Below are 24,289 nucleotides of genomic sequence, written 5' to 3' on the forward strand. Positions count from 1 at the left end.
AAATTCAGAGAAGCAGACCTCACAGTGCATCATGTTGTTTAACCATGCTAGAATGGAGATTGTCTACCCTGTGATGGCTGAAGATTACAGTGTACACGTTTTGTGACACTATCTACCAGTCCTCTTGCTACAGTATGATGAACCCACAACAATTGGTATTGAATACTCCATAGACATTAATTAGCTTACTTTACATAGGCTACCATGTTATCTTGATTATATGTGACTGTGTCCTGATACATCATTTCTTCCCAGAAAAAAAAAAAATGAGTCTGGACATTTGGCTGATCTTACGTAGTACAGACTTCTTTGGAGAGGTGAAAAGAATACACCACTAATAAATATGAGACATTCTACAGGTGTGTCAATATTCTGCTTTTAGGGAATGTTGACAGAGTTGAAATAGAGGAAGCAGAATCCCCATGAGGGTTAATGAAGTATTTGTAAGAAAATATTAGTTTTCTTAGGTATAAAGCCAGAATGTCCTGTATCCTTTGCCTTGCCAGCTAGTTGGGAAAAGAGCTGATACTACACAGGACATTCAGGAAGCTGGAGGGTGTCTTTTCTCCCTCTGGTTGAATGGAAAGCTAGACTTACTTCATGGGCTGGTAAGCTTTCTTTAATATATTAACTGTTTTTCCTTTGTCAAGCTGTGATGGATTCAGTTTATTTATTTTTTCTTACCTGAATGCTGTTTGTGGGAATAAGTACTGGAGAATTGGGCAGGGAAAGGGACAACGGGAAGAGATGATAACCAAATGGATATTTGCCACTACTGAGCTTTTTTGTAAGTTTGAGGAAGCCCTTTCAAAGAGTGTGAATAGTGAGAATACCAAAGAGTTAGAACTGTTAGCAAGATTCTTTCTAAACTTCCATTGACCTTGTATGTCTGAGACTTCTAGAAGAAGAGCACCTGGCAGCTGTAAATGCAAAGATCCTTTTGGATTGAGAGGTTCCTAGTACATTAAAACCTATGTGAGGAAGTGTCCATGAAGAAAAGCCTACATTGTAGACAGACTGCTTATTCATTTTCCAGATGTCCAGACTGAATAATCACACAGAAACTATATTCATTACAACACTTCTTAGCCAATGGCTGTGGCTTATTTCTAGTTAACCCTTGCATCTTAAATTAACCTAATTCTATTAATCTGTGTATCACCACGAGGTTGTGGCTTACCAGAAATATTCTGGTGGCAGAGTCCTTCTCTATCAGCAGTTACATGGTCTCTCTTTGACTCTGCCTACTTTCTTTCTATGTCTCTATTCAGATTATCTGCCTCGCTTTGCTCTTCTAAGCCATTAATCTAAACCAATTTATTCATTAACCAATAGTAATAAAACATATTCACAGCATATAGAGGGGAATCCCACACCATCACGTATTTTGAAAGAAAGATGATAGAGGCTCACTCTGAATAAGGGAATCAACAAACTAGTAGTTAGTAATCAACACAGTATAAAAGGAGGAAAAGAGAAAGTTAGTAGTGTAGCAAACACAGCAATATTGATATCTGTCTCTGTTTCTGCCTTCCCCATTCACATACCAAGAGGAGAGCAGCCTGGGGCAAATATTGTACTGTTATGATATCCTGTCTCACTATGAGCCCAAAAGAGATGAAGACAAAAACTATAGAATTCTGAGCCCAAATAATCTTTACCCTAGATATTGTCTATTACAAGCCTTGTGCCATAGTGAAGACTTCCTCCTTCAATCTGCAACTGCAAACAGAATCTTGCAAGTTTACCTCAAGAATTCTTGGTTGTTTATTTTGTTTTGTTTCCCTTCATTTTGTTTTGTCTTTTCATTTGCCTGTGTTCTTTCTGTTTTGGCTCTGGGGAGGAGACACTGTCCTACTTAAGCCCTGACTGGGAGTAGCTTGCTTCATATACAGTGGAAATAATTAGCAGGGATAAGTGCACAACAAGAGGATTAAGCATTCATACGACTGAGAATAACATCTGCAGCGACATGATAAAAATGATACAGACCATTAAATCACATACATTGGGCAGAAAGTGATCACCAGCTGGGGTCAGAATGAAATCTCCCCTCTTGGAACAATATTGTACCATTAAGTAAATTTAGCAATTTTATGTCTTCTTTAGAACATTTATTATCATCTGGCTTCAAAAATAAACTTCTAGTGCTTTATTGTCTCCAAACCAACATTCCCAATGACCTTAAACAGCGATATTTGACAATGAAGTACATATTGCCCCTATAGCTACAATCTCCCATGGTGCAGGTCCTGTGGGCATCCTGCCCCTGATGCTTTACCAGTTCTAGGCTTTTATATTCTCTGTGTTTGTCTTTTCCTTGTCACTGTCATGACCATAGTGAGTAGAAGGACAAATGATGTATTTTACTGGTGTGTGGGGCTAAGTGATAATGCCAATATCAGAAAAGAACTTGGAGTTAAATTGTATCTCTCTTTATGCCTATGTTGTGAATAATAATAATAAAATAGCATCAACAATTCAGTGGCAACAAGTGGTATGAAAAGCATTCTTCAGTGTGTTAAGACTAGAGGAGACAAGTATTTAAGAAAGAATTTGTAGTGAATGGAAAAAGCAACAAAACTTGATAGAAATGATAATTTAGTAAAAATAAATTCTAAGAATTGATGGGAAATTAATAAAGAGAAGTGTTCCGTAACACATTTATCAATAAGAATTACATGATCACAACATAAATGTTACCCCAATAAAGGCAGACTGTGGTCACCTCAAGACCACATCAAACAATACCTGGCATAAATCACATCTTGGGCCATCATGAAATTATCTCCAATAAAATTAACAAGATAAAAATCATACAAACATGCTCTATTAACATGGGAAAACACCATAAAAGTTCAGTATCAGAAAGGAATTTGGAAACTTTGACGTTGATCAAGCTTTGTTAAGGTAATAAAATACCAGAGTTCAGAAGAGCCTTTATAAAGAAATGTTCTTTAGTTAATTCTGATTCTGGAATCAGCTCATCTCCACCGAGATGTCCAGTAGAGGCATTATCACAGTAACAGTAGATAAGAAATTGGGAAGTCAGATCACAAGACAGAGCCCAAAGTATTGTGTACAGATGGGATTATTCTTTTAATAACAATCCTTTTATGAGAACTAATGTAATGTCTTCCTAGAGACATCTCTTCAGTAACCTGCCTTTTCTTAGATCTCATAACCTCATAACATTACCGCACTGAGAAACAAATCTTAACACATGTACCATTTGGAGCATCTCAAACCATAACATTTACCATATGCCTCTTATACAACATTCCAAAAGGGAAAATAGTTAAGAGGGAAATCAAACAACTTTTAGATAAATAAGAATCAATGTACAGTTTACTCTAAATAATGGAATTATGCTAACACACAATGAGATTTGCAGCTAAAGAGTCAATCAAAAATAACAGCGTAGTCAGGTCCACATCTTTAAGTCAAGCACTTTAAAGGCAGAGGTAGGTAGATCTCTGTGAGTTTGAGGCCAACTGGATTTACAAACAGTGTTTTAGGCTACCCAAGGACTCTATAGTGAGAGCATGTTTCAAAAGGAAAAACAATAATAGTAAAATAAGACAATCTCAAGTAAATTCTTCTTTCCTTCACCTTCCATATTAAAAGGGGAAAACAACCAGGCATGATAGTGAATGCCTCTAATCCCAGCTCTCATAAGGTAGAGGCAGGCAGAGCTTTCAGATCTAGGACAGCCTGGTCTGCAGTGTGAGTAGATATTAAGAATTATTTGTCAATAGTCATCCATGTTTGTCATACTTATAGCCAGACTAATCAGATTCTTCAGATACATAGAGATTGTATTCTGCATAGATAGGTAATCTTCAACCACTTCAAAGAGCTGTAGAGTATGGCACTTAAATAACTTAGGGTTTTGTTGACATGAGACACAATTGTTCCTGACAGCACCAAACTATTTCCTAGAGAATGTTGAACACCAAAGATTCCACTTGGAACTTGTTTCCTTCTTGGCAAAACTGGCATTTGGGCAAGGAACTGCCCATGCCTCAACCACTGACAAAATGCACGATGTCCAGACAGGACAAGCAGGATACAAGAAAAAAGACTGTCAAATCTTGCCAAGACAGTTTTGAAAAATTTCCTGCTTCTGAAAATGGCCTGTCAGTAATGCTAGGCCTTAGCCAAAGTTGGCTGCTCCAACATGGCAAATGAGACCTAGGATGATTGCCCAGGTAGCCAGTTGTGTCTATCATTTGTTGCACATTTTGAAAGTTGCTTGACTACACTTCCTGCTTACTCAAGTAATATTATTTTCCCTTTTTGGATCTTTGATGGAGTTGAATACTAGGTAGCTGTAATTACGTTCCTCTCATGACTTGGTTAAGTTGTTTATTATACAAGACTTAAACACATTAGGATAGGATAATTATTGAAACATTTATCACATGTTTCTTGCTTGATATATTTGCTCTTATTTCATGTGATTTTGTATTAGACTTAGAACTCTCTTATATAAACAAAAGGGGGAGGTGCTGTAAGAATTTCTGCAGCCAGTAGCCTTCAAGATACCTGCCCACTTGGGTGGGGCCTCATATACTATACACGCTGATGTAAAGTGTGTATCTGGTCTCTCTATTCCAGCTGTGACATTTGGTTGCTGTTTCCTGTTTAAGCAGAGCATTGTTATATGTGAGTTTACCCCTAAATAATTAACCCTCTATTATGTTCAATGCTGAACTAGTGTGGGATTTCTTTTAAGGGTCCTTCTTCATTAGTAAAGTTTCCTCTTTCAGTAGATAACGATTAATGTAGAGACCCACAATTGGATGATCTACAGACAGTAAGAGACTTTGAAACAATCAATACTAAATGAAATCTCTTTAATCCCTACACTCAAGTTTCAGGGATCTATGTGGAGGAGGATATATTGTAAGAGTCAAAGATCATCAATGAACCCAAAGAAAAAGCATCTCCTAGACACACCAGGACTGATACATATGGACTCAGAGAGACTGTTACAGCATGCACAGTACCTACTCAGATTCAAACCAGACAAAGTCTCTGAACAGATGAGGGGTGGAAGAGGTAAAGTGCCATTCCAAACCAAGAGTCTATTTGGAATTGATGCCTTCTGGGAGAAGGAATATCAGTTTGTTCCAATAGAGAGTCACTGGGTCTATCAGCCATACTCCAGGGCAGCGTCATTGGAAGAGGAGTTGTCAGCATAAAAAAAAAAAAATTCTGTGTTTGTTTATTTGCTTTTGTGGGATTTGTTATAGTATTTTTTTCTTATGGGTATTTTTATTTGTTTTGTTTTTCTTTACCTTTTGTTGAGAGCATTAGAGAGAGTTTACATTAATTTGGGTAGATAGTCATGTTAGGCATATCTTAAAGTTGGGGGAAGGGAAAGAATATGATCTAGTTATATTTTTATGAAAAATAAAATTTGCATTTAAAACAATATCAAAACTATGTTAGACATAATTTAGTCACATGAAAATAGGCATAAATACTGAATTTTCAAAATATGGCATGTAATAGATATCAAGAAATTGCCTCATATGCTTTTCAGTACAGTTGATATTGTTAGAGCCTTTCCCTATGAACTGTTCTGAAAATTCAAGACAGCTCTTATCAGGGTCTCTGTGGGTTTCTTAGTAAAAAATGATGAATACGGAAGTTCATCCTACTGCACAAGATCTGAAATGACCCCCAAACACTGAAAAATAACAGAATTGTTTGTCTTATGATTTTACTTATCAGAAATTTTAGCAAAACAACAATAATGTTAAAACTTGTAATCTATATAAATATATAAATAGATCAATAGAATATTGGATCAAGGAATAAGCCCACAGTCTTATGTCCAGTTGATTTTTTCCAAGTTTAATTTAAGAAAAAATGACCATTTAATGTAAGAAAAAATAGTTTTTAAATATATGATGCTGGGCACACATGGAAGAGTGAAGTGTCTTTGTCTCACAACTGAGCAGATATAATCTCAAGTGGGTCAAAGCTCTACACGTGGTAATGTATACTAGGTGATCTACTGAGACAGAAAATAGAGGAGGGTTCCTTACAATTGGTAAATTGAGGGTGGGGTGGCCCTAGGGTAATGACTAAATGAGGTGGGTGAGGTAGTTCACATCTCAATTTCAGCACTTTAGAAGCAAGATAAGAAGATCTTGAGATGCCTGAAAGCCTGGGCTACATAACAACCTGTATCAAGTAAAGAAAAAGAAAATAGGGTATAACTAAAGGATATTAGGTTTCTATATATGATTATAACAGTGCTCTGAGTTTTAATACAGTTTCGGGTAGCTAATTTTATTTTATCTGACTATGCATGTTAGATGAAATTTAAAGAATATAAACACTGGAGTAATATTTTAACCAACCTGCTTTTCTTTCATGTCAATACAGAATTAGGTAAAGAGCAAATAAGACAGAAGTGAAATGGCAGACAGTGACAGAAACAGGCTCACTATAAATCAGTAGTGGGTTTTTCAGATATGCCACCTTGAGTGGGGCTCTGCAGTCATTAGTACTGTACACTAACCAGTCTAGGAAGACTGCTCATTTCTCTTGATGAATATGGTTGATGGCTCCTCCGAGTGACACACAACATAAAAGAATACAAGTCCTCTTCTAGGAATTATAGTTTTATCCATAGATTCATTAAAATGGAATACAATTCTGAGTGATAACCACATCCCACTTCATCTTTTACGTATTAATTTTACATTGTTCTCTTTTTGCTATATTTTTGCATTTCCCTCTTGTAACAACTACCAAAGTCCAGTTCCTCTTTCATTTTTATTTAGTTGATTGTTCTATTAATTTGGTTTTGCTTTTTAAAGTTCATCATCATTAAGAAGTGAACATCCTCAGGACTTACAGTCATGCAGTATTTCTTGCATGTTTGTGGGGGTTAGTGTTAAATATCAACAGGACAGAATCTAGAATCACCTACATGATAAGATTCTGAAATCACCTGGGGGGGATCTTAATCATTCTGACCTATGTGGGAAGAATCATCTTAACTGTGGGTGATTTCTACAGTCCGGAAAATCTAAGCTGCAGAAATGGATGCTGCATGATCAGATGTGCGAACTCCCATTGTCTTGACTTTCCTACTGAGGAGAAATCATCCTTTATGTCTCGAGTCACTCTTGACAGGGTGTTTTACCACAGCACTAGGAAATACACAACTTATACAGACATGTACACACACATTTAAATGTGTGTGTGCACACACACACCACTTTTTTAAACAAAATAACTGTCATGTCTTTAAGTGTTGTGCAAACTCAGATGTGGTAACATTTTATGTTGGATGACTTTTCAAGGAAGCTGTGTTAAACAACATCCCTGTTGTCCGCATTACTAGACAGTAGGACCGTGTCCCCTGATAGTCTTGACAATCAACAAATGCCAAGTATTGACAAGTGTCAGCGGGTACAATGTCATCACTTGATGAGAACTATGGCAAATCCATCTGCTAAAAAGCATTTTCTTTCCTTACTCCCCACTGTTCTTTGTTATGTCTTTGTGTCTCTTCAAGAAAAGGCAATTTTGGAGTACATGTATTAAAGCTGAGAGAGAGAATTGAAAGGGGGCTTATTTAGATTTTATCCCCATAGCTATATCAGAAAAATCCATTTTGCTCTTTCTTGACTTTCTCCCTCAGAATGAATATATATATATATATATATATACTTTTCAACCTCAACACTTGGATTCCCGATATGTTAAGCAGTTTTCTATTTGATTTTAGAGGCAGTTGTATATCTTCATGAAAATTTTTAACACAACTAAACAGGAGGTACTTAGCTTATGTGTTGTAGCTAGGTCACTGATTATACATAAAGACTATCTGTAAGAGACACCGTAGTTATTTTAGGTCTTTATTCTTTGACATGGCATCTCTCTTACCCTATTTTTATTACAGTTGATAGATCAATAAACATTTACTCAATACTAACTGAATGCAAGACATGCAGATTGCAACCAAAAATGTATTAGTAGAGAGTGAGGGATATAATCAAAAGAATTAAGATATTGGGAGAGTACAGAATACAGTCCAGTCTTGCCTATCAGCTCTTCCGCTTCCATCATGCCCTATGAGAATCACATCTTTAAAATCATTCCTGAAGGTCCACTCTATCAATAATATTTATCAAAATATTGCCTCAATAAGATATAATTGCTGAAATAGGTATTTCATCTTCCCCATTAGTTTAATTGCAAAAAAAAATGCCTTTTTATGGAATGATTGTTTTCTCTACTAAATTTTCAAGTTTTATTTTCTGAGAATTTTGCAAAATGAGCTTAATTCTTCATATAATGAGTGATGAGATCTCGCTGATGCACTTGTTGTGAATTTTAGGACCTCCAGCATTTACTAGGTTGAAATTTTGTTTGCCCCTGTGCCCCTGCAGTTTGTTGAAGAGCAGTGACTTAAACAGAGGTTTTCCTTCAATGATCCTCCTCATACTGCAAACACAGAGAACTCAAATTGCAACCCAGTAGGCAGTTACAGTCCACATTTAGGTCTCCCAGAATTGTGTAAGATGGCAATGCATTGGGGGTTCTTCTACAGAAGATAGGATTCTACTCTTGAGTTCTGTACCAATCTCCCTTTCTTGTGGACTGAATAAATCCATAGTTTGCACAGAGGTAAATTATCTTGTCCAAAAGATCAACAACTTTTCAGCAAAGGCAATCTATCCCCAAAATGAGCATCAATGCCAGCCTTTTGCTTCGGCTGGCACGTGTACAGGGCCATGCAGTCCCTGACCGTGATTGTCAAGTCAAGCAGGCAAAATGTGTCCTGTGGAGTTAGAATAAGGAAAGAGCAAATGAGTCATATTTCAAATGTTTTTTCCCCCCTTGGAATTAAAATGCACAGTTTCAACTGTATTTCAATTATCAGCTTGACATTACTCTCTAAGCAAATGAGTAGAGTTAACAAGAGAGCTACTCCATTTTGAATACATTGATTTTCTGCTTGGTGTAAACTCTAAATAGCCGATTAGGATGCTGTGAATCAGACAGACTCAGTGTACCTAATACATCCTGCGGAACATTGCAGAATGGAAACGCTGCCTTTTTGAAGGTGAAATGAATTAAAAGCGCATGATTATATGGACTTCGATGCATACATAGTAAAGACATACCCAATCTTATCTGGCAATGTAAAAATAGTCTACATTTGGTTATGCACATCAAGCTAATGCATAAAACTATTGAGCTTAAAGGTATAAGGATGCATGGAGTTACTTTCAAAAATGACTGTGAAATGAAATGAATGCTTAATTGACAGTTTCCAGTTATGGAATATGCCGATGTTGTCCTCCATTATGTTTCGAAGCAGCAGGATATCTTTCTGGCAGTGCCTCCCACTGAGATCATAGCACCAGCATCATACTCTGCTTGTAGACATTAAGCCTGGGACCTTATGTTATTGATCACATGAATTTCTTATTGGCTTAAATAGTTCTCTTTGAGTTAAGAATTAGCTGCCTTTTTCTTAGCCTTATTTCTAACACTGACTGTGCTACCTTAGAAAAAGAAAATGGTTTCATGCCACAGTATCTGAGTTTCTGCAACTTTAAAGTTACATTAATGAGATGATATCAACTTGCATGCTATTGAGAGGGATAAAGTGTGACTATTTCAACCCAGACATGCAGCTGAGATGATAATGTCAGTAAGAGAATCCATGCCATGTTGATCAGACCTCATCCTTATAAAAACCTTAAAAGCACTTTCCACTATATCTTTGTTGTGAAATTTAAACATGATAACAGAATAGGGAATTGAAAGGAGACTTATCTACTTGATGTGATTGTTTAGCATATAGATTGCATTTATTAATGCAAAGTACCTGCTAGTAAGTTTTTTTGTGTGAGCCATTTTCTTCACACAAATCCAGGATTTAAATGGTGTTTGGAATCATGAAGCTCAATCCTAGCATTGTGAAGACAAGAGCAATGAGAAGAAATATGCACAGATAGAAGACAATCAAAAAGATACATGTGTGACTTCAGCTGCATTGGAGGGACAGTCAGGGCTAGGTTAGGATGAGTCTACATTTTCTTTTACCTACCCTGCACTTCTCACTATTTCTGGCACAGCTTCTATGGTGACTGACTACTTTATACTTCTTATTTTCCCAAAGGGCCAGTGGGTACTCTCTGCCCACTCAACTCTTTACACAGGTTCTGTGGTTCTAGCTTCAATGCCCTATCTCCAGATAAGACAATTCTAGGCTCTAATTTCAGGTTGCTAAATTATGCCCAGATTTTAATGAGTGAAGACTAAATATATTACCTTTAATATGGGTTGTTTGCCTTTTTTTTAGATATATGAACAATTTTGAAACTAAACTTTACAAAGCAAGCAGGGCAGCTGGATTGAAACAGTCAGCCAATACAGCTTGTCTACACTCTTCCTCCTTATGCAGTGTTCAAGAATTGAACCTCATACTCAAAGACAGCCACAATACTGCCTTATTTTAAAACGTAGATAGAAAATCAAGCCAGTCCACTCTCAGACTCCACTTCAGGAATTAGTTCTATTCTGCTTGGTTCTCTTATGTTTGAACTACCTTTTGTTTCAAATGTGGCTACAGAAAGTTTAGATAATACAGCAATGAAAGTGGCCAAATGAATGGAAATATTTTCTTTGGAGACATACTATAATCAGGTTCTTCTGGCTGTAAAAAAAAATCAAAGGTGAATAAGCTCAAAGTATACACATCTATAAAGCTGAAAAGAATTGAGAGAGCACTGAGATGGAGTTATTCATCAAATTCCAGAACAAAGGGCTCCTCTGAAGCTTAAAAAGGAGGATTTAGGGTAAATGGAAAGAACTTTTTTTTTAACACAGTAGGGAATAAACTTATGGAACTCATTATCCCAACTATTTCTATTCATTAAAAATATAAATAGACTCAGACAAAGATTCCTATCTGAATAAAGAGCAGCAATGCCTACCATAGAAGATTTCACTTTAGTTTAATGTTGGGGAGTCTTCGCTTTATTGTCTTCTGTGTCTGGTTGAGGTTTTCCTGCAGCCTATATGGGAGGAAAAGCTTAGCCTGTAAAGCCAGCATGAGGAAATTTCACTGAGACAAAAGAGTACTTATACATTGGGACCTTGGGAGAGTTGTACTAATTAAATGAAAGTAAGAATGTTCACCTCAAAGTTGTATATGATGACCGTATTGATGATGTAAACAGCAAAGGACACAAAGCTTAAGGGGAGAGGGGGATGGCAGAGATTAGAGACAGGAGAAAGCAGAGGAGAACTGGAGAGGAGGAAAAAGAAGAAGGAAGGGAAAGGAGAAACCAATTTATCGATGACTGTGATAAACTCTCTGGCATGAGGTATCTTTTCTCTGATGATAACTGTACCTCTAATAGCACATCAGCAGGTCTCAGAAGGAGTTTAACTATTCTGAGTAAAATCACAGCTTCATAGGAGAAATGGAAAAGCCAGAAACAACTCCATGTATTTATGAGCTAGGTTACTAAGCACAATGTACAAACACGCACATACACGCACACACACACACTCACACACACACACACATGCGCACATTCATACACACACAGGGTTAGATGTATGCAAATAGATACACCATAGAATTTTATCCACTTCATCCTCATATTCTTGAAAAATCTAACATTCAGGTCCTGTGCTGGCTAGTTGTATGTCACAGCTTGACACAAGCTAGACTTGTCTGAAAGGAGAATAACTTAATGGAGAACATGTCTCCTTGAAATCCAGCTAGAATGATTTTCTTAGCTAATGACTGATGGAGGATGGCCCAGCCCATTGTGGATGGTAACATCTATGGAACTCTTGATCCTGAATATTATAAGAACATAGGCTGAGAAAGCCATGAGGAGAAGCAACACCCCTCCATGACTCCTGCCTCCAATTTCCAGCCCTGTTTGAGTTCCTGCCTTGGATTCCTTTAATGATGACAGTGGTATAGAAGCAAATCCCTTTCCTCCCTATCTTGATTTTTGTGATGGTGTTTCATCATAGTAATAGTAACCAAAACTAAAATAGGTTTCTAACTTAAATGGACCGGGAACTCTACAGAATGAATTGAGCAAATTTTGCTTGTAAATAGAAGTTAACTTTTGGCAAATATGAAAATTTAAAAATGTTTTACCGACTACTAAATGAGCCACAATTTCATTACTGCTTCATAACACTCAACTCAGTAAACAGACTCATAGAGAGAATACCCTTACACACACACACACACACACACACACACACACACACACCTATATCCTCAAGTACACACGCCTTCTCTTCCTACGTGAGAGCACATCCTTAAGTCATGTGTGCTGTCTCTGCACTGCAGGTGAACATTTCCACAGACTCCCAGCTCTTATCGGTCCCACACAGGAGGAGACAACCTTGTCTGGGAAGCTTTAGAGAGAATATTTGTTTCAGTTCAAAACAACCTGCCTATTTTTTCTTCTCTCTCTCTCTCATTTTCCCCCTTCCAAGATAAATAGAAGTAGAAAGGACAAGCAGTTTTGATTAGCATTTAAAATGTTGTCAATTTTTAATGAAAGCGTAACCTCCAACCATCAACTTCACAGAAACTAGAGACGAGGTTGCAGAGCGAATGCTAATATATTTGGCACAGTTTCTCACGCTTGTCCTTCGGTGAACTTTTCTTGTTGCTAATTTGTTATGTCAGCCCATATTAGTATGTTTCAAAAGTCCAAACTGGCAAGTGTGGTGACCCAAAGAGAACCAGTCTTTGGAAGATCTTTAAATCGAACCTTGGGAGTTGGGCAGTTTATTAGCTGTGTACCGTTAGTTCTATCAGAGTTGCCAAGTTAGGGAAGTCATCGGCAGTCTTTCTAAATCCCATTCTGAGTGTGGCATTTTTATTCAGAAAATAAATGCTTACCAGTCAATCAACAAAGGAATGAAGATTAAGAGATACACAAGTTATCACTGGGAGCAGGGAATGAAGAAGGAAGACAATGGGTGACAACCCATATTCATCCACACACATGCATGCACACAAAAATGAGACATGAGCATTGCTTGAATGGTATTAACATCAAAAAAGCATACCTTTGTCTTTCAAGCATCATGTTTCTCTCTACCAAAATACGCTGAAAGCCTCAATCCACACAAGAGCTCACACACAAATGTTTAGGACAGCTTTATTCATAATGGTTCCAATCTTGGAAACATTCAAGACACCTCTCAGCAGTTGGCTAGATAAAAGTTACAGAAGATGGGCATCCTCATGTGGGAATATTATTCAACACCAAGATTGAGCTATAAGCCATAAAAGAATTGCAGGAAATATAATTACTGAATTACAGTAGCTAATCTGGAAACACCTAAGAGCTCCAAATGTGTGAAGGTCTGGGATGAATATTGCCATAGAGATGGTGAAAATAATAGCTACTCAATGGCATTTTAATGATAAGTGTGATATAAAATAATGAATATTTAAACTGCCTCTGCAAAAGAAGAAATAAACCAACTACTATAGAGCCAGGTGTTTGGGAGATAATGAAGAAGAATGAAAAGGATTTTCCGGGTAGTGCAATACTTCAAAGGATGGTACAGTAGAGGATCTATGCAAGTGTACAATTGTCCAAACTCATAGATACACAGATCAAGAGTAGAAACTGCAGGTGATGGTAGAAATGATGGCACACCTGCATCAGCTGCCAGCTATCACCAGTGCCGCATCTACCCAGTCAAGTGTCTTGGTACTGTGAAGAGCTCTAGGTGGCAAAGTGGGGCGTAGTAACAATCATTGTTCCTTCACCTTGGTCGTGCCACATTCCTAGAACTGCACTGCAAATAAGGAAGTTTGCAGTCATGTTTTTATAGATCTCGGAATGCTTTCAAAAGGAATTCATTCTTTAGATAAGCCTCGTATATTGTTCTCTGAATTTCTCTGTGACTCATTTTGGTTTTGGTTAGCAGACACTGTCTATGCGCACAAAAGCTAGTATGGGGCCACTTGCCTGAGGCAGCATGTGAATCTGATCAGACTGGGTGATTCCATCAGAAAGAACTTTAGACATAAGTCCTTTTTGCACAGTCTGGGAGTTTGTGTTCCCACCTTGGTTGGGCAGGCAGCTTGGAGGCTATTCCCTCGGGTATACAGTATGTTACTGTGGGATCTGTGTGAACCCATGGATGTTATTTTATCAGAAATAACAAATACAGACCTGCTTATGCGCTTCTGCAGGAACCATGACTCGTTCATAGCCAGTCTGCTCAAGGTGTTTTGCAAGTCTTCACTACCTTTTAACGTCAGTCTAGTCCCCAAAGAGAAGACTGCAACAGATTTTATGGGAGAGATTTTCCCTTACTGACTAATATTAAAAGTAACACATATTGTCAAAAGTAGTATTTAATGAGCTGTGCATTTCATTATAAATTGAAATATGCAAACAGTGGAAAGAAATCCAAAGGGGGGGCTTTTAACGTTGTAATGTGCCCCTTTCATACTTTAAGAGACCATTGTCTCTTGTTATTTCTTAAAGTATGAAGTCATGGTAGTCATATAGATAAACCTACAAAAAGAAGAGGCAAATGCTCATTGTCACAGCCCAGCTTTAGGATGTGACTCTGAAGTGTTAATGTTATATTAAATGTCTTGGTTACTTTAGGCAGAAACACACACATGTGCTCACACATCTTTATTAAAAGTAGGAATTGTACACAAAGATAAGACAGCAGAATTAAAACTAAAGGTCACACAATTTCATCATTTCCATATTTAAGGTTATGCTAAGTATTCTGCAAATAACAGGAGGCTTTAACACGGGGCCTGCATTTTCCTATCATTTAACATGAAACCCAGGGAAGATTGTTCCTGAAGTCATTATCTTCATCTATTAAGAGCATAGATCACGGGTAAATTATGGAAGTGCTGTGAGGACTTACATTGGGCTTCTGCATGGGATCTGATACATGTCTCTTGATAGTTACCAAACTCAAATGATGTGCAAGAGGGAAGACAGAATTCTCTCTCTCTCTCTCTCTCTCTCTCTCTCTCTCTCTCTCTCTCTCTCTGTGTGTGTGTATGTGTGTGTGTGGGGGTGCACAAACATATGTAAACAAGGAGTTTCTGCCCTTGTTTCTGAAATGTAGAGAAAACTATTTTAGATAAAAAGTGGATTCCCAGACCCGCCCCAGACAATGGTAGTGCATGCCTTTAATCCCAGCACTTGGGAGTCAGAGAAAGGCAGATCTCTGTGAGTTGGAGGCCAGCCTGGTCTACAAAAGCTAGTTCCAGGGCAGTCTCAAAGTAACACAGTGAAACCCTGTCTCTAAAAACCAAAAAAAAAAAATCAATTGTCAATTAAGTTAAAATATGATTTTGAGAAGTTTCATGAGAGACACAATACCATATTCATAAGGTGTCTCCAGTATGACTGTCTTATCATGTTCTAGACAAACAACATGATAATGTGGACAGCAGAAAGCCCGGGGGAATTCAACCTATCATTCATGTAACTACAATGAACACAGGCAACAAAGGATGCTACGATGCTAAGAGTGGCAGACAGTCGTTAAAGGGGAAAAGCACATCAGGTTGGTTATCCAGTACCAAGCTGTCAGCCTGAACCATACATACAAGTAGCATCACACAGGCTGAGCAGGTTATATTTATATATTAGAAATACATATGTATACATATTTGTATATATGTAGGTAAAAACAGCTAGTAAAAAAAGAGGTCATGGACTTTACAAAAAAAGAAGAAGAAAGAGAGGCAAATGAGAGGATTTAGAGGAAAAAAGGGAAGAAGAAATTATATAATTATAGTATAATCTCAGAAAATAGTTTTTTAATTCCATAAGAAAAATGGAGTGATATTTTATTTCCATCTGGCACACTTTTAAAATCATTAAGATTTCAACAACTATATCCTGGTTGGTTAATTTTGGGGGGCACAGTATAACTAATCCATGGAAATGTTACGTTCTGTGTATTCAATTTTCATGTGGATATGTGCCAGAAAATCCGCCATGAACTGACCCCACTTAAATAAAGAGGCTAACTAGTGTTTTCAGGGACAGTGTGTTTGGCAAGACACCTTTGGGGATACATTCCAGAGGACAGAAAGATTGAGAGGGTATTATAAGATAAAAGAAATGATTCCTTCAGATAGGTATGGCACAGCACAACCGTAATCCCAATGCTTCAAGTATACTAGCAAGAAGACCGAAATTCAAGGTCCTCCTCAGCGACATAGTGAGGTTCAGGTTGACCTGGTCTGCATGCATCCTATTTGATGCTATTAACAAGCCTTTTAACAACTCCACAAGAAGAAACTAAAAGTCTGTTTGTAGTAAGTAAAACATGTTGTGAACAGGAATAGGTGAATAGGTGACTCGAGCTACTTTGGTTGAATAAAATTCTGGGTTTGGAACATGGAGGCATAATCAGATCACTTGGGGAAAGGTATGACTCTAGTTAACGTAGCTTTAAAATCAGCAAATACCCACGTTGCTCACTTTACACAAAGGTTATATACTAATCGGTATTTGCCATTTTATTTTGAGAACTCTGTAGATTTAAAGTTCATTTGCACACCTAACTTACCAGAGCTGAAGACATAGCACCCCACCCATGGTCAGTGATCCACCCTGGTGATTGCCCTAGTATCTATTAGTCAAAGCCCCTCCTAGCATCATGGAACAGTTTCCAATTTAATAAAACCATCCCTGCGAAATCGGAAAACTAAAAGCAAGGTTTTTATTCTTTGGAATGTGTAATACTTTCTCATCACGATACAGAATGAACATGAACAAAAGACATTGTTGGGAACTGTCTGCTCTGGAGACTGAGCCAGGGACATTCCCAGACAACTGTTTAATGATTTGAGACATCACATAAGAGGTATTTAAACTGTGGTAGACCCAGAAAAGAGAGTGTTCATTAGTTTCATCAAAAGAAGACTCTTAGAGATGAGAAAAGCTATGTGGAAAGGTAAAATTTGGAGACACTGTTATTTCAACTTACAAATAGAAATAACAAAAATGTTGGATATTCACTGTTTCCTGTGAGTAAAGGAGTTGGGGATAAAACTGAAATCTCCCATTTCCAGTTTCTTTTGCACATATTTAAAGATAGGAAGAAACTGTCACAGATGACTATTTTCATGCACGGAAGGAGTAAGGAGCATCTGCCTGAAAAGTCATGATGGTGAGTGAGGCCGTAAGTACCCAGTGTAGATTCAGAGAACCGTTCTATGAGAAAGGCAAAAAGGAGAGAAGACAATCCCACATAAGACAGGCAGAAAATATAGGAGAAAGCACTTCAGAGAAGTTTTCAGGAGACCACCAAACAGTCCATATCTGACCACTTAGCAAAAATGACACATACTTTCTATGTGACAGAAACTTTTTCCATTTGATTAGATCATGTGGGATTTTCCTCTATATGCTGTGATTACGACTAATGAATAAAGGAACTTCTTTGGGCCTAAGTTATATGGGAACAAAGCTAGGTAGAATGCTGGGAGAAAGGAGGAGGGGTCAGAGAGAAGGCATGTAGCCTGGCTGGTGATAGACACTGGAACTTTTCCGGCTAAGCCCCAACCTCGTAATGATACACAGCTTATTAGAAATGGGTTAAGTTAATTTGTAAAGAGTTAGCCAATAAGAAACTAGAGATAATGGGCCAAGTAGTGATTTAATTAATACAGTTTCTGTGTGGTTATTTCTGGGCTAAGCGGCTAGAAATCAGCAATCAACGCTTTACTTCTACAATTAGAAGAATATTCCAGAACAGAGTATCTCTGGATTTTTCTATGGTCAGTAATGGAATCACAAATTGTCCCTGTAAAAGAAATAGAGACATGAGACATTATGTGAAGAGAGAGGCAAAAATGGTACAGTGTCATAGCACCAGCCAAGAAGTTGTGTACCCCTGAAGATAAGAGTCAGAGGCATGTTCTCCCAGAACATCCAGAAAGAACCAGACCTATTGATGCTTTTCAGATCTCTTCATTCAGAACTGTAAGATAATCTGCTCCTTTTATTTTGAAACAGTCATTTGTTGTTATTTTCTATAAAGGCAAAACGAACCTTCGACAGGAGTGAATATGTGGTAGACAGTAGAAGAGAAGAACAAACGAGACTAGGATAATAATAAGTGAATCAGGGGCTGGAGAGATGGCTCAGTGGTTAAGAGCATTGCCTGCTCTTCCAAAGGTCCTGAGTTCAATTCCCAGCAACCACATGGTGGCTCACAACCATCTGTAATAAGGTCTGGTGCCCTCTTCTGGCCTTTGGCATACATACAGATAGACTACTGTATACATAATAAATAAATATTTTAAAAAAATAATAATAAGTGAATCAGATGTCGTTCAAAAGACATAGAAAGGGAATTGTTGAAAGCTGTCTTGTAAGTGTAGGCATACATTCTTAAAACTGCTGGTTAAAAGTTAAAAAGTTGGAGAGTAAAAGGAGAATATTATAACTCTTTTGTGTCTGAGTTTCTTATTCACATACAATCAAGTTCGTACCTGCCAGTATGCTAAGGTCAGCACTGCTGCCATTAGTTGTATCAAAGAGAATAAATAGTTTTCACTATGTCTCACTTGGCTTTCGTACTATTTCAGCTTTACTGAAGGTCAAATAGGATGTACTGGTGAACTTTCTTTCCACCTTTGCTTATAGAGCCATGTCATCTGATGAACTAGTCATACTGAATAGATATGGTAAATTGTTAGGGTGCAAGTTGCTCAGCTTAAATTCCTAAGAAACTACAAACCTCTATATTTTATACCCAACTGATTTTATGCACATCTCATGCAGCTATGTTGAGAAAATATTAGATGCATATGTGTGGGTGCACGTGCATGCATACATGTGCACACACACACACAGACACACACACACAGTTCTGTAACAACATGAAGGCACATGAATTTTGTGAACTAACCAGCATAAGAGTTCAGTGAAATGATTCCAGATTTCTAGCTGGTATAATCTGGGATTAAGGAATGCTTCTATCTGCCATGGACCCACCACTTGTGGATATGAACCTATTTTCATCACTGCTGATAGAAAAAGCTGATAGCAAAACTAAAAGAGAGAAAGGAAAAAAAAATCCTACAGCACCCGGATTAAGTCTAACAAAAAAGAAAACCCATCTCATTCTAGGTGACTGTCTTTGCTTATAGATGGAAGGAACTGAAGGTTATTCTGCATATTATGAAGTCAAAGAAATAACAGAAGATAAATTTGCTTCCTTTTGAAAACAAATCTTAAAAATGTTTCCTGATAAGGCTTTTAATTTAAGATACCAGGATGAATTATCCTTTTGCTTTTTACTGTGCAAATTGCTTGTCCCCGCATTCAAGAAGACTGGTAGATCTTGCCTCACAGATTTAAAAAATATATATCAGAAAGGAGAAAACCCAGTAGGGATGAATGCTGCCAGAGGTCTTCACTACCAGAAGGCAAAAACAAAAAGATCTTCTTTAGGCAGTACCTGTTTCCTTCAGTGTAAAATTCATTAGACAAAGACCAAAGACACATGTGTTGATTTCTGCAGCAGAAGTCCACAAAAGTGTCATAAGACAGTCCTTCCATGTCTATGGAGACAAAGAAGTAGGACAAAGCAGGAGAAAGCGGCAAGGGTCAACAGCATCAGCAGACAAACCTTTCCTTCTTTGTCACTGACTTTAAGGTGCTGTCGATTTCTCACAAACCAGTCCAATAGTGGGTCACAGTTGAGAATGTTTTCAAATGAATGTGGCTATGTTGATGTGGGAGCTTTTCAAGTAACCATGGCAACAGCAAGCTTCTGCCTAAAGCATCTTCATTTGGGAAAGGGCAAGGAAAATAGCATGTGACCTGGGGGAGACTATTTTCACGCTGAGAAGTCAAGGGGGAGCTGCAGCCACTGTGATCTGTCTTTTTCACACCACATGTCACCACTGGAGTGGCCATGGGCGGCTGCTGCACTTTCTCCTTGTCTCTGTCATTTACAAGGATTCTCAACCTCAGACACAAGGGGTTTTTCTTTTGCCTTTTTCCCCCATTTTTCTTATTGCTTGAAATTAAACTAAATGGCATTATTTCTATCTTCCATTTCTTCCCTCTCTCCCCTCCCATGCTTCCCTTCCCCCACCCTGACTCAGTTTTAAAGCAGACTGTGAGAGTTGACTTAAAGCCCCTGGAAGTTGAAATTTTAGCCTCAGGCCCAGGCCCCAGAGTCAATGTTCAAATTGAGTTGAAAGTCCATTGCTGCTTCTTCAGAACACCTCACATTTAAATGCCCTTCTTCTGCAGGGATATGTCGCGTTCCAGTTTACTTCGTGGTAACACAGAGACGTCTTTGTTCATGATGGACTGAGCACTTGTAAGTCACCCTAACAATAACCCCAGAGTGAGACTCAGTTTGTATGCAAAGCCCCAGGCCCACATCTCTTGGCCAAATTCCATTTCACCATAGGACTTAATCACATCCCTCCTCTGTGATGTCAGGGGTTTGGGTTAGGGTGTCACTGGTCTCTGTTTCCACAGAGAGGCACCAGGCAAGGGTAGACTGCAATTCAAACCCCCTCTCCTCCTAAACAATGATATCTGATTCCACTTGCTGCACATTGGATATGTTCTGGAATTATGTTCTGGAGGCTTGGTCTATTAAGGGTATTGTGGATACAGTTGTCATTGGTTGGAACTTTTTCAGACTGGGAGTCTGGTGAGTGGCTGTCTGAAGACTTCAGCACAGGAGAGTCTGCAGGACACTTTTGTTCTAACCCAGCCAAAAAATTCTCTGGAAGGATGGTAGCACAGCTCAGTGATAGGAGACTTACCCATGGCATCAGGCCCCGAGTTTCCACGTAAAACACCCACCAAGGAGGTTTTGTGTCCTCTGTTTTTACTGCCTACTGCTGACACTGAGATGAGAGACAATATAATTCCTCCCCATTGCTCACTGAATCTCTTCTGAGCATTGGATAAGCCCAAAGGGTATGATCAGTGACCTCAAGACAGGAAGAGTTACAGGCAAACAGTCTCCTCACTTGTATCATCTGGATGATTCTAACCTAACACAGCATCCTCACAGAGGGTTGTTCACTTGGGATCCGAGGAGAAAGCAGCTGTATGACGGAAACACGAACCTCAGGAATCGGCAATAGATGCTGTGATCAACACAGTAATGAACTAAAAGACACAGCTTTGGGTTTCAATTTCATTGTCTTCCCTGTTTGTCCCAGGAGAGCAGTTCCCCCCTTAGGGTGGGCAGACATGGTTTCTGGGCTGAGTTATTGCCTAGAATGAAATTAAACCATGTGTAACTCATTGGAACATTTACCCACCATAACAGGTTCTTTCCTCTCTCTCATCTCATCTGACGTGAGACATTTCCACAGGCTGATGATGAGCCAAGGAAGACGGCTCGGCTGCCATGCTTCCCAAAGTCCAATTGATTCTGAAGGCTTATCAGAATCAACTATAAAGGAAAAAGTTGGCATCATCTATGAAATCATATTTCTGAACTGTATCTGAATGTGTCCCCAAGAAGTGATTCTTCTCATTGCTCGGTCTCTTTCCTTTACAATCAGCAACATTCTTTCCCTTTTCCATTGTGGCCTTTCATGGCCATGTGAGGTTTCTATCATAGACACACTCCACCAAGCTCTTTGAATGGGCAAAACCAACAGCAGGCATCAGCCTTAAAAAGTTGTGTCCTGAGGCTTCCTCCATCCCTTAAGAAACATATGAAGAAACATATTTTTTCTTAAGTTCAGGAAAGACTGTGAAAAAGGCACAATGACTGTACCTTTTATAGATTTAGAAAATTCCTGAGTTTCTCTACAGACATATTATTTTTGAGAGAATCACTGTATAGTCATTTTCCCTTTCTATTACTGCATTGCTCTTTATTAGACTCTGTGCCATGAAAACATTATTTAAACCTTACTTGGCTAATATGCTGATTTTTAAGTATTATAATGCTCTATTTGACATTCCCGCTGGTCACATTTCTTGCACTGTTAAATGCATTAATCCCCATATCAATAAATAGGTATATGCAATTTTTTGCCAGTAAAGAAATAAAAAGATATATTCTGGGCATATGGTAGAGAAGATGTTGCAAGTGGAAGATTGAGGAGAAAGGAGGAAGTGAAAAAGATTGAAAGCGAAAATGAGAGGCAAATAAAATGAGAATTGGAAATGAGGGAATTTTGGAATATACAAAGAGACAAGGAATCCTCAAGTTAAAGGAAATAGATGGAGAAAGAACAGAGAAAATGTGTAATGTAGGAAAAAAATAAGCAGATAACAACTAGATCAATCATTATAAAAATGAAATAATTAGATGAGGGACTGACGACACATGACTTATCCAAACAGGAAAGGAACAAGCTGTTGGTTATAGCTAATATCTCTGGGGCAGAGAGCTCTGATTTTTACACAATCCACCACATTTTTTTTCAAACACTGCCAAAAACATTATCTTCCAAGAATTATTTTTATCAGTGTTTTCTTCATTTCCACAGGAGGCTTAAAAATTACAGATGAGCGTGGAGACATAAGCCGTGCAGTTAGTGAGGCAGGGGTGATAATTAGAACATGGTGTACTATGCAGTAAACAAAGCTATTATGAACGAGCGTGTTCTTTATAGAGTGTTTAAAAAGAAGTTGGAAGTAATGTACTTTCTCGGACTAGCTTCAAAGCTCAGCTGGTTTCTGCCCCGAGAAATCAAAGGAAGCAGGAATTAATCAGCTGGTTCATTGGGAATCTAGTTTAATGCACATACAAACATTACAGATATATTCTTTATTTCATATTAAATATCTTTCTTTCATGATCTCTTTCCTATCTACAACATAATGTTTTTAAGATAAATCTCAACAGTTTATAATAAATAATGATTTGTGTGCTTGAAATCACACTTTGAGCTTCCCTTTAGTGTTTGTTAATAGTGATAGTTTTACAGTCCCTAGGATGGGTGGAAATGGCCTGTAAATGCTGTTCTGGCCTTGGACTTCACTAGCTGTGTTTTAACACATCCAAATCAAGACTGTCTGACCCACAAACTATCCTCCATTATATACTCTGAATAACTGGAGAATTGTAAAACACATATGGACACAAGGGCAAGGGAAGGGTAATGGGCAGAATTGGTTCACACAGTAAAACAATAAAAAGGCTAAGGAGCTCAATGTTGGGCCACCTGCAGGAGGAAGATCAGAAAACCAGATACATGGGTTGTTAATTCACGTATGACAACATCTTTAGCAAGAAGACGGAAGGTAGAATTCTCATTGCAAATCTAAGGCAGTAGAAACTGAAGTTCCGTCAGTAAACATACTAAAGTGCAGATGGTAGAGATGCTGGAGAGGACTGGGAAAAAATAGCTGGTGTCTGAACTTCCTCAAAGAGAGCAACGTTCTCTTCATCTCTGCTTTTTGTTCTTCCTCAGTCCTCAGCAGTTGTTTGGTGTCCACTTACTACAGATGAGTGTTTTAGTGACTGTCACACTGCTATGACTAAAATTCTAGAAAGACACAGTGAAAAGGAGAAGGAAGGTTTATTTTGGCTTGCTGTTTCAGAAAGGCTCAGTTAAGAATGACATAAATTCACACGGTTGACTCCCCAGTGTGCTGGAACAGGAACATTCTTTCAGTGTTGTGAACCTGGTAGAGACTACAGGAGTCAATGCAGGACAGGAAACAGAGAGCACCTCTGGAAAAACAAGGTATTGCCTCCAAAGGATATCCGCTAGTGACACTCTGCAGACAACCAGATACCCTAACTTCCTAACGGCTATAGCCACCCCAAACAACTGCACCAGTTTGGGAACAAGTGCTTAGAAGATGAGCCTGTGATGGATACTTAAACTCAAAACATAACCATGGCTGGAGTTGCCTTGCTTCAAATGCCAATCATTCCTGGAAACATTCTAAGAGCCAAAACCAGAAATTATACTCCATATATAGTTAGGTACTCTTATTCCAGTCAGTTCTATACTTGACATCAAATATCTCACCAGAGAGATCCAATACAATTATAAGTATATTTGGAAACATTTCTTCAAAATTCTGTCATATTTATTAAATGTTTAATTACTTTCCTGTTTTTTTTCCTTCCAAGCCTTATTTATAATAAAATGTGTTACACTTTTAACTTTACAATCTAACTATACTCCTATTTTTTTCTCAGAAACGAGATCTCTTAAGTATTGATAAATGCCACAATATTGTTTTATACAAAGTAGTTAGAAGACTTCTTCCGTAAAGAACTTAGTCATCTGAGG

This window comes from Alexandromys fortis, unplaced genomic scaffold (genome assembly GCF_014885135.2).
Source record: "Alexandromys fortis isolate MF-2015 unplaced genomic scaffold, M_Fortis_MF-2015_v1.1 scaffold_25, whole genome shotgun sequence".
NCBI classification, from domain to species: domain Eukaryota; kingdom Metazoa; phylum Chordata; class Mammalia; order Rodentia; family Cricetidae; genus Alexandromys; species Alexandromys fortis.